This window comes from Hemicordylus capensis, chromosome 1 (assembly GCF_027244095.1).
Source record: "Hemicordylus capensis ecotype Gifberg chromosome 1, rHemCap1.1.pri, whole genome shotgun sequence".
In the NCBI taxonomy this organism is placed as follows: domain Eukaryota; kingdom Metazoa; phylum Chordata; class Lepidosauria; order Squamata; family Cordylidae; genus Hemicordylus; species Hemicordylus capensis.
In genome coordinates this window covers 21399520-21418065 of record NC_069657.1, presented here as the reverse complement: position 1 = coordinate 21418065, position 18546 = coordinate 21399520, and the positions used below count along the sequence as shown (strand labels likewise).

General features: G+C 45.8%; 1 protein-coding gene across 3 annotated transcripts in view; it reads left to right on the top strand.

Annotated features, from left to right (window-relative positions):
• EXOC3L4 (exocyst complex component 3 like 4) overlaps positions 1-18546 on the top strand; it is a 198414-nt gene that overhangs the window by 90684 nt on the left and 89184 nt on the right. For 2 of the 3 annotated variants that reach the window (XM_053284297.1, XM_053284296.1), the window contains one exon: positions 14680-14917. The gene's annotated coding sequence lies outside the window, so the exon portion shown is untranslated. Of the gene's footprint in view, positions 1-9125; positions 9321-14679; positions 14918-18546 lie in introns of those variants that run through there. The other variant, XM_053284298.1, reaches the window with a different exon arrangement.

The window sequence follows — 18546 nt, the reverse complement described above, 5'->3', positions numbered from 1 at the left end:
CATTGTGTAACAGCGAGTGACTTTGAAATATGAACTGAGATAACAAGAATCCTTTGAAAACTCTGTATTGATTTTGTACAGGCTGCATATCAGGAAAAAAAGTAGTAGTATGTGTCCAGAAAATAAAATCTAACCATTTTTAAGGCCAGAATACAAGAGCCCTATTCATACAACCAGTGAATTCAAGGAGAGCGGAGGAATTCCACCCTCTGCCTGGAGATGTGAAGGCCAGAAGCTGTGGGATGGGGGGGCCTGGATCCCCCCCAGAAAAAAATCAGGAAAAATCCCCCCTCCCTCTCTCATTTTTTCTTCCCCCCCCCCCAATTTTCAGGGTTTGGGGTGAAGGGAAAAAATGGAATAAGACAATTTCCCCAAATTTTTATGGTTCCCCCACCCAAGGCCTTCACAACTCTACCTCTCCCCACACCCCCGCTCCTAATTTCCATATTCAGCTGATCTTTGTGTAGTTTTCAGACAGAAGATCAGCTCAATTCACAGTGTGGGGATAAGCACAATCCGGATTCCTTCTTTCAACCCTTTGCTGGTCATGTGAATTGGACAATAATCCTATTCAGAACAGAAGCCCTGTAGCAACCCACATTCTGAATGTGACAGTGGGCTCCCCCAGCACCAGCCCCCCACTGCTTCACTACCTCCCCCCGCCCCCCATACATTTGCTGGTCACCTCCAGACTTGATTACTGCAATGTGCTCTCTGCAGGGCTGCCTTTGTACATAGTCTGGAAACTGCAGTTGGTCCAGAATGTGGCAGCTCGGTTGGCCTCTGGGTCATCTCGGAAAGATCATATCACTCCTATCTTAAAAGATCTACCCCTGCTAACTTGGCAAAGAGGCACCTTTTAATGTGGTGGTTCTCTTCATTTAGCAGGGGGAGAGTAACTGGCCCTATCCACCCCAAGCACAGGACCTCCAGTGACTGTTGCTGGTGTCTATCTCGTGTTTCTTTTTAGATTGTGAACTTCTTGTCCCTCCTGCAGTCATCCCCTCAGAGGAGCCCAGGGATGTAGCTATAATTGAGCAGATGGGTTCAAAGAACCTGGGCCCCCAGCTCCTGGGGGACCCACAGCTCCACCCCTCCCTATTTTCTTCACTCTCTCCCTCACTCAGAGGGGCCTTGGGGAGAGGGGCAAACATGGGCCCCCTCTCCCCTAGCTATGCCTCTCCAAATGTCATTGCACTGCAACGCCTATCATTCCCAGCCACAATAAATTGTGGCTGAGGATGATGAGAGCTGTGGTTCAACAGCTGGAGGGTCAAAATTGCCCATCCCTGCCCTAGGACAAACACCTACGCTCAGCTTAACCCATCTCATGGGACCCTTCTGAGAAAAATATGGGGCAATCCCATGCATACTAACCTAAGCACCTTGGAGGGAGAGTGGCATACAAGTATAATAAATAATCTCAGTTAATAAAGTCAATCCCCTTACAGAACTAAAGGAAAACTCCAGAAGATGTGAAGAACAGGCAAGTCTTTTTTAAAAAAAAACACACATTTTGCCCAAACATATTTGTATTCACAAGAAGTATATTAATAAAACCAATAGAGGATAAAACAGGAAAGGTACAAGTTTTTATTGAAAGCGGGATTTCCTGAAGGTTGGTGTGGATTTATCTCTTCAGATTTCAGAAGCACCGAGGAGCGGGGAAATCGTTATTTCTCTTTTCAGTTGCTGTGGCTACGTGTTCAAGGAACCAAGCAAATTACAGATCATCACAATAGCATCCATGGAGTGGACGGCCACTTAACAGGGTTGATTTCTTGGGACCAGTCAACATATTGTCTCTTATAAATGGATGTGTCAGAGGCCTGCAGGGCACCTCTCTGCTAATCAGCTGTCAACAGCTATGGAGCATGAAAGATAAGACACCAACACACTGGATAAAAAGGTGTTAGATATTGGCCTCTTTTTTAAACAAGTGCTTCAGCTAGTGGAAATCAAGGTTGCTGGATGTGGAAATTTGAGTCTAACAGCTACAGTGTATTGTTTTCTTCTAACTTGATGATCTCAGGGTCAAGCCTGCTTGAGCCAGCGTGGTGTAGGGGTTAGAGTGCTGGACTAGGACCGGGTGCAAATCCCCATTCAGCCATGAGACTTGCTGGGTGACTCTGGGCCAGTCACTTCTCTCTCAGCCTAACCTACTTCACAGGGTTGTTGTGAGGAGAAACTTAAGTATGGAGTACACCACTCTGGGCAACTTGGAGGAAGAGCGGGATATAAAATGCAAAAAAATAAAAATAAAAATAAAATAAAACAAATAAGATGGCACCGTGGAGACAGTGTGGTTGTGGGAGGAACTGAATCACAGGCCCTTTAGTCAGGACTGGCCTTGGGGGTGGGTGAGCTGGGCTGTCACCCAGGCACCCACCTGAAGGGGTTGCCAAGCTGTGTTTGGTGTTTCGCTGTTGGGTGCACTGTCTGAAGTGAAGCTGCAGAAGGCCTGTGAATCCCAGAATTGGGGGAGGTGGGGGCAGAAAGCCTTGGCAGCAAGGCAGAAAATTACTGAGAGAGAGAGCGCGCTCTGGGCCCTGTTTGTAGGCATTGTTGGGAAAGCCTGGGCTCAGTAGCAGGGCCTCTTACACTATTATTATTATTATTATTATTATTACATTTATATCCCGCTCTTTCTCCAAGGAGCCCAGAGCGGTGTACTACATACTTAAGTTTCTCTTTCACAACAACCCTGTGAAGTAGGTTAGGCTGAGACAGGAGTGACTACTACAGTGATCTTCACTATTTTTCAAGCAGGGGCCAGTTGGGCAAAAAAATAATATTTTTTTTTTAAAAAAATACAAAACTTTAAAGCTCAACTTCACCCCTCCTGCAGATGTTGGCCTACAACTCTCATAATCCTTTGCACTGTGGCTGGGGATTATTTATTTATTTATTTATTTATTGTTATCTATTTAACGTACTTTTAATGGGATTATGTAGTCCAAAAACAACTGGGGGGGGGGCAAAGTTGAGCTGTCCTGCTTTAAAGTGAGAGCCATTTCCCACTGTGCTGACCCCGAGTGGTGCTGCACTTTTCTCAGTGCCGGGAGGGGGCCCATCAGAGAGATGGAACCCTCTCGTAAGAGTTCTGTGGGGAAAGCGATGGGAAGGAACACACTTCCCAGACCCTGTGCACACCTTCCAAGATGCCACAAGGCCGTGAAAGGGCTCTGTTTCCCTTAAAGGAGCCCCCCGCCGCCCCCCGGGCACTGGGCAAAGCGCAGCACTGCATGGTGAGAATGCATTTGGTTCACCATGATTTGGTCACCATGATTTGGTTCACATTGGTTCACATTTGGTTCACATTGGAGAATGGCAATCTCCACTTGGTGCCAGGCCTGTTGCCAGATTTGGCTTCTTTTAAGCCCAATTTTGGGTTACGGCCCATTTGACCCACGAGTATACCCCTTAGGTTCTGGCTGTCAAAGCTTCATGCAGGCGGAATAAACAATCAGTTAGAGGGCTGCATTTAGGGTAGATGGGGGCCACCCGTGGCCCTTGGGACTTACAATGAAGAACACTGCACTACTAGGTTTTGCACCCACCACACAACCTGGAGCCAGCGTGGTGTGGTGGTTAGAGTGCTGGGCTAGGACCGAGGAGACCCAAGTTCAAATCCCCATTCAGCCATGAAACTTGCTGGGTGACTCTGGGCCAGTCACATCTCAGGGTTGTTGAGAAGAGAAACTTAAGTATGTAGTACACCACGCTGGGCTCCTTGGAGGAAGAGCAGCAGGATATAAAATGTGAATAATAACATTGATACACTAACCATGGCAGTGAGGGGAGTGCCAAGGCACTCCCCAGCGTCCCCGCCCAGGACATTATTGATCTTAGGGCTGGCCCTGCCTTCAGTTTGTTAAAGCCAAGGATTCCCCTGTAGTTCATTTTCTTGGCTAGGTATTTTCTTAACCGGACACCAGTATCAAGAGTTTCAAACAAAAGCTTTATTTTATTTGCTAGCAACAAAGCTCTTGGGTGCAACCGTTCACTCTAGCAATTTCTACCTACCTTTTAATACTCAAAGAACAACACATTCCACACTTGTGCATTGTATACAAGCCAAGACATCCCTTTTTAACTCCAAAGGTCCCAGATGCTTCCAAGTGTGATTTCTCTCACCCATACTGCTCAAGAGATGGGCTTGTGGGCCCCAATTTCTACCCTCCCCACACGGACATTCAAGTAGTGTAAATCAAAAACCTTCAAGGCAAGGCACAGAATGTACCAGACACACAAAAGGCACCATCTATCTTAGCTAGCTAGATACTATTCAAACTAATTATGCAGTTTCTTTTTCACTGCTCAAGCAAGTTGCGACAAGTTCATCAGGGATTACACTCTCTTTGTGCTAAAGCAGTAATCTGAATAATTTGCTACCAGCACAAATCAAAAATTGATATCCTAGTGTCCATTGCAAGGACTCTAGAGCAGTAGTTAAGAATCAATAACAACAATGAAGGCCTCTTCGAGACAATGATATATTGATTCCAATCTGAGCACAAATTATGGCAAAAATAAAATAAAATGGGAAATCCTCACGACGTGCAAGGATTCTTAGTGCCATCTCCTGGCAATCTGCAGCAATCTGTGGAACAACTGTGTTGTTTCACACCACAGAAGAGATTTTGAAAATGCATTTAGGTGATTATGTTGTTCAGCTATCACTCTCAGAACTTCTCCAAGCCCAGCACGGCATTAGTAAGATCAGCCATTTTGAAAGGCAAGCAATAAGCAATAAATGAGAGTGGTCAATCCAGGAATATAGACCAAGCTCCTAACCCTTTGCCCTTGTCTGGTAGAGAGGCCAAGCAAGGGCCAGTTTACTGCTGTTTTGGTCCCTATTGTTTGAACAAGTCCCAGCTCCTCATTTTTTTTTCTAGCAAAGAAAAGTTGCATTGCATGAAGGAATTCAGCAGGTGTGGCTTTTATCTGCCATGGAGTTACAGTGATGTTGCCCCTGTAGGGTTTCTACCTGTTGCACTGTTTAGCATCTCTGGCAGGAAAACAATGGCAAATTTATTCCCTTTGGGCTTTGCCACACTTTCCACACAAACCAGTTGTAGGGGAGTAACAGCAGGAGAGAGGGCATGCCCTCAGCTCCTGCCTGTGGGCTTCCCAGTGGCATATGGTGGGCCACTGTGTGAAACAAGATGCTGGACTCGATGGGTCTTGGGTCTGATCCAGCAGGGCTACTCTTATGTTCTTAACCTTAATGCATGGAGCAAAGATCTGCCAAAATTATAGGCCAAACAAATGTCTCCTACTTCTAGTCTACTTCAGTTAGATTTGTATCCATGACAACCCTTTTATCAGAACTAACTAAATTATGTTTTACTGTAAATGATGAGTGCAAATTTTTGACACAGATTTCTATCTTGGGGGGGCAGGCAGGAAACAGCAGAGATAATAGATCTTGTTGTGCTAGGTCATTTGCATTTTACCCAGTTATTTATTTGTTGAAAATACTTATAGTTGGCCTTTAAAAAAAACTTGTGGCAATTTGCAACATTCAATTACAACACAATCAATTAAAAACATTGAAATACAAAAGCATCCCCAGGCTTCCCAGTCCTAGGATTGCGTGAGGTGAAGCAGATACTTGATCATCAAACAAGCCAGCAAACTTGTCTCCTCTTCCCACAACCCACCCCACTTGCATTGCCTATTTTGGTCCCAATATTATTATTATTTTCTAGTGCTGTCAGAAGGTTGAACTGCTAATGAACAAGGGGGGGGGGGGGAGACGTACCATTGCAGAGTATGCAAAACTGTCCTTTTTGCCTAACACAGTTGCATGCACTGGAGTGTTTCTGAATCCAAAATAAGGCTCCCCCCATCACAGCCGTGACAAATGGACCTTTAGCACTGGGGTGGTCCAGGTCATTTTGCTGCCAAAGGCGAAGTACAATTTGATGCCCACCCCCCCACCCCCAATCTGTGGGTGGGTGCTCAGCAGGCCATGCTGCTGAAGCAGTGGTGACATCATGTGAGCACTCCAAGACTACACTGCCAAGCCAGACAAAAGTGGCAGGAGTGTTCCTAGCTCAAATGTGTGGGAGGGAGGGTGGGGGGAGAGGTGCACCTCATTGGGTGGGGGAAATTAACATCATGGCCCAATGGGACAAGAAAGGATGGTGGAGTGGCACCTGCGGTGAAATGGGGGGTTTGCCTTGTTCTAGAATTTCAATCAGAAACATATTTGTTTGTATTTTTGCTTGTGGTAAGGTATAAAGTTATACCGGAGCTTTTGAGCTGAATGTAGTTGAGGCAGCCAAAGCACTATGGTGATTGGGCAGTGTGGATTCCATATGCAGACTGGGAGAAGGAATTTGTGACAGTCACAAATTCCAAGAGGAAAAAGCTCCCACTGGTGGCCTTGTATATGGGTATATGGTGCAACTATACCCACCCACCCCCGCCGCCACCGCATTCCCCCCCCCCTCGCCCATGGACAGCCATGGTCACAGTTAAGGTCAGTTGGAATGAAATGGTTACTGGTTGAAACAGGTGTTTTATGTAGCTTGGTATAAAGGAGAGAAGTGTACATTTATTTCAAACAAGAATAAACCCTTGTTTTATTCTGTTTGTCCTGTGTGGCAACTTTTACTGTCAGTTCCCATGTGAAGACAGAAGGATTCCTGTGCCAAAACAACACATCTCAGCTACTCTGAGATGCTTGAGGAATCAGGATGAGTGCAGAAAGTTTCCTCAAGTGGTGGCAGTGGGCTGATGATCCAGATACAAACATCCCCAAACCCCGTGGTGAGGTGTCACAGCACCTGTGATTTTGGGGGGGCCCACACTTACAGCCCCATATGTTCCTCTTTGCATCCACGTCTGACGCAGCCACTTCACCCTGCCTTATGGAAGGGATGCCCGTTAGGCACATATGTAGTTACAGCCTTACGAGAGAGAGAGAGAGAGAGAGAGAGAGAGAATGAGAATTAAGTGGGTGGCACAATTTACTTTGAGAACTGGTTATCTAAAACACTTGCTTACTGAATTTCAATAAAGGTCCTATCCATAGAAGCCCCGCTGACAGCACAGAGAGATCGCCAAGAGGATAATGGCGAGCCAGTGGCAATGCAGAGAGATAATGGAAGGGAACGTTTGGTTTGTAAAGCCTTTCCTGCAGTGATGATAATGAGAGCTAGAAAGAACACATATTGCTGCCGAGGGTGAATCCGAATCCAGGAGGGATAGATGTGTGTATATATCCTCTTTAAAAATGAATGCATTTGATCTGGATTCAGGCACAATCACTATGGAAACCCACAAGGCCATTTGTGCAGAGTGGTGTTTCTGGATGAGAGGAACTCCTTACCGGCAGCAGAAGCAGGGATGGGTGTGGGTGGGAGATGAAAGACCCCGACGAGAAATACAAATGACAGAAGAACTGTAGGTTAAGATGCCCTAATAATGGGGAAATATGAAATATACAGCGAGTCATCCCATCCGGCTCAGTGACGTCCTTTGCCAACTTCTCCCACCTACACAAGTGCACAATGAAATGGGCTTGCGGATAAAGGGCATTCTCTTCCTTTGCAAGGAGCACATGGAACCTCTCATCTCTCCTCCCACAGCACCCGTCGTCCCTTTCTGATGCTCGTCAGCACTTCTATTGTGCCAGGAGCACACTGCGTGTTTCTCACACCTCATGCAGAGGGCAGATGCTCAAGGCCTCTGTGCACCCGAGGCAGGGCGCCAACTGCAGCTGCCTCCATGTGCACTCTCCTCCTCCTCCTCCTCTTCTTCGTCCCCCAACCCCTTTTAAAAAGAGGGGGCCGTAGAGCATCTTGCCACCTTGCTGGCGCCTCACTAATCTGACTGCCTCCCCTTGCCTCATGGAAGGGCTGCCTCCAGGCAGAAGGAGTTTGCCCAGTGAGAACTGGCATGCCCTACCCAGGTATTTAGTGCAAGCTTTCTCAACATTTGTCAGTGTGGGCCTTTCTCAATGAGAAAGGAGCCTGGCTGGGCTTCTACAAAGGAACTTCAGGGCACATCTTCATGAAAGTTATGACAGAGGTAAGATGCATATTTTGATCATTCAGTGCTTTACAAACTATAAGAGAGGAAGGACTGTATCTCAGAGCACCTGCTTGCGTGCAGAAGTTCCCAGATTGTTGTTTTTCCCCATCCCTGGCATCTCCACGTAGGGCTAGGAAAGACCCATCTCCGCCTTAAACCCTGGTGAGCTGCTGCTAGTCAGTGCAGACAGTCCTGAGCTAGATAGGAACATAGGGAGCTGCCATATACTGAGTCAGGCCACTGGTCCATCTAGCTCAGCATTGTCTACCCAGACTGGCAGCGGCTTCTCCAAGGTTGCAGGCAGGAGTCTCTCCCAGCCCTATCTTGGAGATGCCAGAGAGGGAACTTGGGACCTTCTGCATGCAAGCAGAAGAGATTATACTGCCTAGAGATTTCAATACTAGGCAGTATATAAATGCAATCAATCGATCAATCAATCAACCAATCAATAAATGCAGATGCTGTTCCTAGAGTGGCCCAGGGAATATCACACATGTAGTCTCCCATTCAAATGCAAACCAGGGCAGGCCCTGCTTAGCAAAGGGGACAATTCATGCTTGCTCCCACAAGAACCACTCTCCTCCCATCCATCCCATCCAAAGGCTGAGAGGGGCCGTAGATTGTACTTGAGGCAGCTTCATATAATGGAATCAGAGAATTTCAGAGTTGGAAGGAACCTCAGACGTCCAACCCCTGCTCAGTTCAGGAAGCTCCTAAGGTAGTCCTGACGGATGCCTGACTAGTGAAAGAGAGCCAGAGGTAGACTCTTCCACTCCCAAACAGCTCTCACAATGAGGAAATTCTTCCTAATGTCTAGCCCAAATCTGCTTCCTTGTAACATCAATCCATCGGTTCTAGTCCTGTCCTCAGGGGGCACAGAGAACAGGTCTGCTCTTTCTCTTTCTGTATTTGAAGATGGCTATAATATCATGCTTTCGTCTGCTCTTCTCCAGGCTAAACATACCCAGATGCTCCACTTGTTGCTCACAGAAGTTGGTTCCCTGACCTCCTCTGAACCATTCCAGTTTATCAACTTCCTTTTTAAAAGGTGGGACTGAGAATTGGACACAGCATTCTAACGGAGGTCTGACAAGCGCAGTACTGAGTGAAATGATTGCTTCTGGTGATCAACCCTACACTTCTATTCATGCACTTTGATGAAGATTGCATGCACTTTTTTAGCAGCTGAATCACAGTGCTGACTGATGTTCAACTTGTTCTCCGCTAAGACACCACCTAGTCCCCTTTCATATGGACTGCTGCTCCATAAAGAGGTAAGTCCCTGCTCTGAGGTGCCCAGGATCTGAAATTTGATATGGGAAAACAAAAGGAGAGAAGAGAAGAATATCGTGTGTTGGGACGGTTTTCAAATTGTGTTCTGGGAAATCTGGGGGAAAAATTTGAGGGCCTTGAGTTCCTTAATATAATAGGATAGTAATGAAGAACAGCTTGAAAGACGGTCACAAGACGAGAAATGGGATAACACAGTCCCAGTCAAAAGATGCTTTGATCTATTTCAGTGTGAAATCCTCCCTAATCAGAACTTTCAGAGCAAAAGATTTAAAGTGGGCAAATTCACCTATGACAGGGGGTAGTTTGCTGTGACTGGGGCATGATTTCAACCTTTGATAAGTTTTCATTGTGGGGTTGCTGCCCTCCAAACACAATCCATACCTCCCCACCTCCAAGAGGCATGCACTGAAAAAACTGAAAAACATCTTCCTTCCCTGTTGCTTACCACTTTCAATCAGGGTGGCTATTTAAAAGACATGTAAAAGCACAGTGAAACATAGGAAACTGCTTTCTAGTCAGACCTTCGGTTCATCTAGTTCAGTATTGTCTACACAAACTGGCCGCAGTTTCTCTAAGGTTGCAGGCAAGAGTTTCTCTCAGGCCTATCTTGGAAATGTTAGGGAGGGAACTTGGCACCTTATGCATACAGGTGTTCTTCCCAGAGTGGCCCCATCCCCTAAGTGGAATATCTTACAGTGCTCACATGTAGTCTCCTACTCAAATGCAAACCAGGGTGTACCCTACTTAGCAAAGGGGACAATTCATGCTTGCTACCACAAGACCAGCTCTCCTCCCTCTGTGCACATGCAGTACAAAGGGCCTTTTGCTGAATGTAACAAAGTCTCACACACACACACACACACACACACACACACACACACACACATCAAAAGGTTAAATCCACTGTGCCTCCAGGCAAATCACTAAGATTCAAACAGAAGATGGGGAAAAGATGGAATAAACATGTAATAAATGAATAAATTAAAAGACCCTTAACACTCATATTAATCAGTCTGCCATGTATTAAAGTGTTGCAAATGGAGTGCATTGTTCAGAGATGTGTTATTTGCATATATGCTGGGGGAAAGTTGCATAATTCATTGTAGGAACAATGAAACTCCGTTTCTACCAAAGAGAGTTTTATGCTCACAATATTTTATCCGATCCCCTTCTGCATGTCCACAGAGGCACTGTGGCTTTAAATTTCTTCTCAGTAACAACTCTAACTGAGAGTGGTGGTAACTGGGAGTAACTGAATGGGTGCACGCTTCTTGGATATGGGGTTGGTGATCATCAGACTTGCTAAAGGCTAGAATCCAGTCATGGCAAACTATTCCAGTTGTAGATCTTGGTCAATTTGTGGCTCACTATCAGCTAATTCAGACATCACAGAGAATCTTGGTTAGAGCCAGGCTCTGTGTGACATCCCTGATTTTTGGAAAGAGACACTCCCTTCTCCTATCCCCATGGGAGCATCTACTTCCTATTTAGGTTAAGCTGAGATTGATTATGTCATCTGAATTTACCAAACTCTGCTTATTCCAGGGGTTCTCAAACTTGGGACCCCAGATTTTGCTGGACTACAACTCCCATCGTCCCCAGCTACAATGGTCAAAGGAGTTGTAGTCCCACAACATTTGGGAATTCAAGCTTGAGAACCACTAACTTATTCTGACCTTCCTGCTTCAAATAACCCGAGATCTGTACATAAGGTGTGAAGTGAGTTACAGATCTCAGATTATTTGAACCAGGTAGGTTAGAATATGCGAAGATATTGAGATGAGATTGGTTGAGATATTGATATTGAGATGAGATTGGTTGAGATGACACAACCAATCTCAGCTTATATAAATCTAGATAGGAAGTAGATGTAGCAATGGAACTATAATTGAGCTGTTGTGGGAGGAGAGCAGGTCTTGTGGTAGCAAGCATGACTTGTCTCCTTAGCTAAGCAGGATCTGCCCTGGTTGCATATGAATGGGAGACTAGAAGTGTGAGCACTGTAAGGTATTCCCCTTAGGGGATGGAGCCGCTCTGGGAAGAGCAGAAGGTTCCAAGTGTCCTCCCTGGCAGCATCTCCAAGATAGGGCTGAGAGAGACTCCTGTCTGCAACGTTGGAGAAGCCGCTGACAGTCTGTGAAGACAATACTGAGCTAGATAGACCAAGGGTCTGACTCAATATGGCACTGGGCTGCAACATCTTTTAATTGCAATAGCACTTACATTTATATACCGCTCTATAGCCGGAGCTCTCTAAGCGGTTTACAATGATTTAGCATATTGCCCCCAACATTCTGGGTACTCATTTTACCGACCTCGGAAAGGATGGAAGGCTGAGTCAACCTTGAGCCTATCAACCTATCTTTTAATTGTGCAGTGGGTGGACAAAACTTAGCAAGCCACCACGGCTCCTGGAGGCTAAGGAGCTGCTTCAGAGATGAAGGCAGAGGAGGCAGAGGCTGAGAAGTAGTGGGGGGAAGAGGGAAGGGAGGCAGCAAGTGAGTCCCCACAGAGGTGGCTGGTGAAGAGGCAGCCACAGGACCTGGGTGGGGAGAGAAAGGCGGCCGGTGAGATGGGAGTGTGGCTGCAGTGGCCACCACCAAATTTTGAGCATGGGCCTCTGCCAACATCATTATGCCACTGAATAGACACTCACACGGAGATGAAACGAAGATTCGCATGCCCATGATGCAGGGCATCACACAGAGCCCAGCTCTAACTGAGGTTCTGTGTGTGACTTCTGAATTCATCCTCCCTCACCCCCCCCCCCCCCCGCTTTTTAACAATTTTTTTGGCTCTAAAGGAAATTTCCCTTTTAAAGCAGTGGAAGTCAGAGCCTTTTTTGCCTTGGAGGCCCCTGATGGAAAGGCTTAGGTTTTGGTACCCTTCTAATTAATTAATTAATTGATTGATTGATATACCACCTGACCCCAGAGGCTCCAGGCGGTTCACAAAAACAAAGACAAAGAAGACCAGCTATTAAAACAAGAATTTTAAAAAACCGAATGCATTCAGAAATTACAGCAATTAAAAAATCTAAGCAGCAATTAAAAATTTAAAACTCAGAAATTACTAAATGCCTGGCTAAAAAAATGAAGGCTGGTAAAGATGTTAAACCACTAATGTCTATAGGGAGCGCATTCCACAGCCTAGGAGAAACTACAGAGAAAGCCTGCTCCTGAGTTACCGCTAGACCATACGGCGGTATATGGAGACGGACCTTTCTCGGTGATCTTAATGTGCGGTGGGGATCATGCAGAAGGAGGTGCTCTCCCAGGTAATCTGGTCCTTAGCCATTTAGGGCTTTAAAGGTAACTACCAGCACTTTGTATTTTGCCCAGAAACCTATTGGCAGCCAATGAAATTGCTTTAAAACAGAAGTAATATGGTCTCTCCAAGACACCTCGGAGACCAGTCTAGCCACTGCATTTTGAACCAACTGAAGTTTCCGAACTACATACAAAGGCAGGCCCATGTATTACGCATTGTAGTCAAGCCTAGCAGTCAAGCCTAGCAGTTACAAGAGTGTGCATCAGAGTTCTGAGATTATTATCCTCAAGGAATGGACGCTGCTGTCCAAAGTTGATAAAAAAGAGCTCCTGGCCATAGCCTCAACCTGATAAATCAGAGTGAGTCCTGGGTCCAGGCTTGGACTAGCCCACAGGGCAACAGGGCAACAGGGCATATTCCTGGTGCGCCCTACCCGCGCGGCTCCCCTGTGCCCCAAATCCTACCATTAATTACCTATTCTGCTCAAAACCCGGCGCCCTCCCCACATACATTCCACCGCCCTCTCAGTGCCCCCAGTCTGGCCCTGCCTGGGTCCAGAAGCACTCCCAAGCTACGTACCTATTCCTTCGTCGGGAGTGCAGCCTCATCCAGAACAGGAAGATCTATCATGTCCCTTTAAGTATGACCCCTCACCATGAGTACCTCCATCTTGTTACAGATATGAATGGAAATGCCTGGCTATGTGTGCATTTGGGATTTTCTTCTGTCTGTATGATCTAGCACACTACATAATAGTACCCCAGGCCCCAAGAACTGGTGGTTCCTGGGAAATGTTGTTTCCCCAAGGACTACCAATATGGGTAGGGTTGCCATGTCCCCTGGAATGTAGGGTATACCCCGGATTTTGGCTCCTCTACCTGGCTGCTAAATTCAACCTGAATTGACACGGATTCAAATGCGCTGCCCAGATCTCCCAGATTTTCCTCTGGATCCGATCACATGGGAGGGCAGAGAAGGAGGGGAAAGTATACAGATCTGCCAAATAAATAAATAAATAAAATGCAAATGAGTTGTGGCATAATTTGCACAATATGCAAATTTGGCCACCCGTATTTGGGGAGCTTGAATATGGCAACCCTAAATGTCGGTAGCCAAGGCTCAACAAACAACACAGAAAGGGGTTTCCTGCAGGTAGAAAGTTTGGAAAGATTTAGAAAACACTAGTCAAGAATCATTCTGCAAGCAACGTTTGTTGTTTTATTCAGCATAGGTTGCTACAACAAATTCAAATCAGGTTTAAATGACCATTGACTCTCCGCTATTGGAACTTGCAGTTGAAGAAAAGGACTATGAATCTTTCATAAAAGCATTCTTAGCACCTTCAGGGGAAGGGGAGACACACACACACGGCCATTGTACCTGGGATTCATTAGGGAAACCAGGCAGTGTTGGCACCAGGGGAAAAACCCGGAGGGTAGGCACAGACGGGGCAAAGTGCACATGAGTGGGCGAACTGGGTTTTTTTCTAGAATTAATAGATTTCTGAAACAGAAATGGCGGGGGAGGGACTACAGATGCCCATCAGCAGCATCTGGTGGGCCACTGTATGAAACAGGGTGCTGGACTAGATGAGCATTCTTGGGCCTGATCGAGCAGGGCTGTTCTTATATTCTTACTTGTCTGAGGGGGTACTTGCCCCCTTGCCCACCCCCCCCAGCTGCCTTTGAAACCAGGACAATTAAACCAATTCAAATTTGCAGGGTAAACATGCTCTCATGTATCTTTCTGATTCCTGACTGCGAGAACAGCCTTTGTAGAGTGCAGAATATGCGTGTCTGCTCTGAACGCACAAGTAAGTGAACTGAACGCTTACTTCACATAAAGAACTAAGCGAACAGACTTCAGTTGGGGTTGAGCGAGTGATGATGCTCTCTGCTGAGAATGGCTAACTTTTCCATGCTGATCTTAACAAACCTTCCTTATGGTGTACCTTAATGCGAAGGATCAGAAGTACTTTTCCTCTATATTCTATCAATCATTAAGCATAAAGTTGGAATTTCCCTATGACCTTTGTACTCGTTCCCTCAAACGCTCTGTTTTCTTTTGCAGCAACAGAAGAGAAAGTGAAATTGGAATAGGGTTCTTTTTAATCCTTCAACAACCTGCAAATGCAGAAAGAAACCCCAATGCAAAACACGTCCCACCTTTCTTCTTTGTTGCACTACTCAGAAACTTCAGTCCCCTTTGGAATTCTCAAGAAGATGGGATCATATCTGGCTTCTGCAGAGAAGGCATATTGATCATTTTTTGTCTACAGAGAGTTAGAGGACTCACAGGTTAAGCTCAGGTGAGTGTCAAGGAGAACCTTCCTCCATCTTTGAACCACCTGCACAGGGAGGCAGGGCTGTCTCTAACTCGGGGGCAGGGATGCCCAGGGCAAAAATGGTTTGCAGCCCTCACCCCCGATGAACCAATTTCTGGGTGGGTGAGCGGTGTCCCACACATGTTAGGCTTCTGAATCAGAAATGAGGGGCAGCTGGTAGGGCTACTTCTCTGAGGGGGGTGCTTGCTTGCCTGGTCCCTGCTCTGGGGCCACCCTTGTCCCTACACCCCCTTCAGACAGTCCTGAAATGAGGTATCTGTGAGATCCCCCGGTCTCTTTTGACTGCTCTAGGTGGATATGAGTCATCCTACTACCTTTCCCTGCCCTTAAAGATATGCAAGATTAAATTAGAAGTAAGGGGAGTGTATTTTAATAGAGTTCTTGTCATGATTTTTATTCCTCATAACAACAACACCAGTATTGAAGAGGCCTCCCCTCTTATTTGGAACATTCTCCCCCCCCCGCCCGATTCATTCAGCCCCCTCCCTGGCTGCTTTTAAGGCACTTCTTAAGACCAGAGGTGCTCTTACCCCAGGACTCTGGGGCCGAAGTCTAGGGCCTCCACTGCCCCTGGGGGGCCCCCAAATCCTCTTTAGTCTTTCCCAGGTGGTGTGGTCACCCAGACAAGCATGATGATGCATAATTTGCAGGGGACGGGGGGCCTCCAAAGGCTTTTAGGTCCAGGCTCCCAAATTACCTAGGTGCACCCCTGCTTAAGACCCAACTGTTTCGCCTGGTATTTGCCTGTTTGTTTGTTTGTTTATTATTTTAATTAATTGTTATTGGTATTGTTGTTCACCGCCTAGAGTCTTTGGAGGAGGCGGTATATAAGAAAATGTCAATAAATAAATAAATAAATAAATATTGTTGCAGTATGGTTCTGAACAAACTCATAGTTAAATCTATATAATAGTGAGGGAAGCAGCTATAAAACAGTGATCATGGTTAAGGCAGTGGCATAGACAACCATGGCGAATGCCAGCCAGAGTTTGCTTTAAAATCTTCAAAATAAAGATGTTTGCTTAAAGCATGCAAGGTTTGGTGAGGGTTCACAGTTCACCCGTAGAGCACATTTTTTGTATGCAAAAGGTCCCAGATTAAATCCCTGGTATCTCCAGATGAGCTGAGAAAGACCCCTGTTGAGCTCAGCCACCCATCAATTTAAGGTAACTTCATACGTGTGCCTTTTAGCATGCATACTTGCTATATAGACTCATTTAATTGTGTTAAAATATTCACTCCATCTGTAGAACCAGTATGTTGGTCAGACTATAGGCACTTCTAAGGAGTAATCACATATGGTCTAAGTACAGGCTGGCAGTCTGTGACAGGCTCTCCTTCCCTAATGCTGCTTTTATTATATGGAAAATGACAATGTCCCACCCTGCTTTGTCATTCCTTCTACCCCCAGTCAAGAAGATCCTTCCAAATGTTTCTTGCAACTAGGGGAACTAAAATCTGCAGTTTGCTCTGCTGTCTCCTCTGGATACTAGGGTTGCCAGCTTCTTTATGGCATGGCATCTGGGTTTTTACAGCGGTTTGCCAGCCAGAAATCTAGAGGTGGAGCTTTCCCTGGCATTGACAGATGTCAGAAGTGAGTGGAAGTGTTGCCTGTTGGATTTCTGCCTGTCGTGCAACTGTTAAAGCCACAGGAAACCACAGGAAATCTGGAGGGAAGGGGAAAGCCTACGAACCCTACTGTGATGTATCCTTGGGGATAGGATGACCAGATGCAGTAGAAAATAGAGCTCCTTTAATAGGGAGTTTTAGTGGGTTCAGCTTTCCTTGTTTCTGAATTACCTGCTTAAATTCTTTCTTCTGCACAAGGGATGGACAGGCATCAGGCATATAATAACATAATAATAATAAATTTTATTTGTTAGCCACCCTATAACAAATTGATCTCTGGGCAGCTCACAAGACAGCATTAAAATATTAAGTAAAAACACATAACACATGAAATCACAACAAACAAACACAAATACAAAATATAAAACACAGTACAAAACAATTTTAAAACTTTTTAAAGTCAGTTTTAATATGGGATCTAATTTGCTTTTTAGTAGACCTCTACCAACTGGATCCAGGTACAAAATGGTGGCTTGGGAATAGAGTCAATTGTCTAGCACACTCCACAAGCCATCTACTCGGATAATCTATATACAGCAGTACGAATCTGCAGTTGAGCCCTTACAGCTCAGGATTCTAACACAAAACTCTGCAACTGGCCAGCAGAGTTGCATAAAGACCTGATCAAAAGCAGTTAATTAAAACTCTTATTTTACATGTGACACACATTGATGTGGTGGGAGAAGCAACTACCACAAAGCTGGGCATAGCAGAGTTTAATTTTATTTTTAACTTGCCATTTTACTTACTATTGTTGAATGACTGGGAGTTGGAAACCCTTGGCGATCTATTGCAGATAACCAAAATCTACGAGTAGATCCCATCTCTCATCTGCTTATGTGTATCTACACAACTCTTAGTGGCACAGGAGCCTCATCCTCCTTTGCATTTGGCCAGCTTAGCACACGCTGCATTACGAGGACCTATAGCAATGTATGTCCTGTGTCTACAGAGTGGTAACCATGGCAATCCAAGCATTTCTGTTTTCAGAAACGTAAGCCACTGAGTGACACCTGTGGACCCTTTGTAACCAAGGCAGAGCGTGCAGATGAGAATTCACATTATGGGTCAGGCACAAGTACTGGCTTCACTCCAGAGATGAGGGTAATAAGCAGCATGGCAAAAATAAAACCTGGACTTGCCTTGACCCCTTTGATGCCCTTAAAGATTTTCCATCATAAACTTCACTCAACACATTGACAAAAGAGGAAGGGAGTGAAATCACCTGTACCTTGCAGTGGAGAGAGTGAATTTCATTCATTTTCATCAGGTCAGGGACATGCCAAGCAGTAGCACAGAGTATGTTTGGCTCAGGACTGACTCTCAGAGAGGAGAGCTGGTCTTGTGGTAGCAAATATGAATTGTACCCTTTGCTAAGCTGGGGCCACCCTGGTTTCCATGTGAATGGGATATTACATCTGTGAGCACTGTAAGATATTCCCCATAGGGGATGGGCTGCTCTAGAAAGAGCATCTGCATGCAGATCTGTATGCATCTGCAGATCAGCATGCATCTGCACCTGCATGCTAAGATCCCAGGTTCCTTCCCTGGCAGCATCTCCAAGATAGTGCTGAGAGAAACTCCTGCCTGCAACCGTGAAGAAGCTGCTGCCAGTCTGTATAGACAAAACGGAGCTAGATGGACCAATGGTCTGACTCGGTAGAAGGCAGCTTCTTATGTCGCTATGTTCTATGTTTCTCCCATCACAACAGAATTCCTTGTTTTATTGAAACACAAGTTACTGGGAAGCCCTTTCATGAGGCAGGGAGAAGCAGTCAGCTCAGGGGCAGGCATGAGGAGAGATGCCGTGGGTGACAAGCACCCACCCTTTGCCACCTCATGTGGGTGAGCTTAAAGATGGAGGGGGGGCATCATATCTTGGATTGCAAAAATGTTTTGGATTGTCCCTGTTGAGTTAGAGCAGGGATGGGCAGCTTCTGCATTATGGGTGCTGGAGCAACCGG